Consider the following 1,751-nt stretch of genomic DNA (forward strand, 5'->3'; position numbering starts at 1 on the left):
GGGGCAGCTGGGTAGCTCAGTGGAGTGAGAGTCAGGCCTAGAGACAGGAGGTCCTAGGTTCAAATCTGGCCTCAGCCACTTCCCAGCTGGGTGACCCTGGGCAAGTCACTTGACCCCCATTGCCCACCCTTACCAATCTTCCACCTATGAGACAATACACTGAAGTACAAGGGTTAAAAAAAAAAGAAGGGGAAATGACCTACTTATACAAAAAATATTTATAAGCAACTCTTTTTGTGGAGGCAAAGAATTGGAAATTGAGGGGATGTTCATCAGTTGGGGAATGACTGAACAAATTGTGGAATATTTTGGTGATAGAATACTAATGTGTTATAAGAAATGATAAGCAAGATGATTTCAGAAAAAGCTGGAAGACCTACATGAACTGATGCAGAACAAAATAAGCAGAACCTGGAGAACATTGTACATATTAACAGCAATATTATACAGTGATCAACTGTATAAGATTAGTTACTTTCAGCTACTCAATGATCTGGGACAATTCTGAAGGATTTATGTTGGGCAATGCTATCCACTTCCAAAGAAAGAACTGTTGGAGTCAGATGCAGATCAAAGTATACTATCTTCCACATTAGTTTATTTATGGTTAACAACCAACATGGAAGTATGTTTTACATGATAATGCATGTATAATCCAGATCAAATTACTTACCTACCATCTCTGAGAGGGGAGAGGGAAGGGAAGAAGGGAAACAATTTGGATTTTATAATTTTGGAAAATGTTATGTTGAAAATTGTTATCACATGTAATTGTGGAAATAAAATATCTTCAAAGGAAAAAAAATTTCATATTTCTTTGCAAGATGAAGTTTAAACTTATTTTAAGAAATAAGTTCTTAATTCTTTCTTTTCTTTCACAGTCTTTTTTCAGCTATCACAAAACTATTTTTAAAAACTGTTTATGTTCATTGCTTCCTCTTCTCACATTCCACTACCTTTTCACCCTTCCATCCTTACAATATAGCTTCCAATCCCTCTCTTCATCTGAAACTGCACTCCAGTGATCTCTTAATTGCTAAACCCAGTGGCCTTTTCTCAGTTTTGACCTTTTGGATTTTGATTTCTCTTATTTCTCCTTTTATCTATCTAACTTAGCCTTCTCAATATCTTTTGCTGGATCGTTATCCATGATCCATGTCTAACTTCTGCCCTAGGGCTATTTGACCAAGGTCTTCTTCTCTATTGATTTAATTATCTCCAATGGGTTTATTTATCACTCCTATACAAATGACTCCCAAACCTATATATCTAGCCCTCATCTCTCACTTTATATTTTCACATTACTGCCTGCCTGCTAACAAAGTCCACCTAGATGTTCTTAGGCATCTTAAACTCAATCAATCTAAAACAGAGGCAACCAGGACATTATTGAATGAAGTGAAAAAGATTTTGGTTAATCCTCAAATCTTTACTACTTGTGCAACTCAAGACAATTCTTTTAAGGTCTCTCAGACTCCATTTCCTCATCTATGAAAGGGAGATAATAATAATACCTATTTTATAAAGTTATGAGGAATAAATGAGATAATGCATGTATGTTGCTTAGCAAACCTTAAAATACTATAAATATAAGCTATTACTTCCTCAAGCACATTCATCTTCCTGACTTCTTTTCTTTTCTATCAAGGCATCACTACCTTTTCAGCAACCCACCTTTACAATCATATGTTATCCTATTACTCTCCCTCAAATCCCAGAACCAATCAATTGCCAAATCTTGTTGATTTTTT

Source organism: Gracilinanus agilis, chromosome X (genome assembly GCF_016433145.1).
Source record: "Gracilinanus agilis isolate LMUSP501 chromosome X, AgileGrace, whole genome shotgun sequence".
Taxonomy (NCBI): domain Eukaryota; kingdom Metazoa; phylum Chordata; class Mammalia; order Didelphimorphia; family Didelphidae; genus Gracilinanus; species Gracilinanus agilis.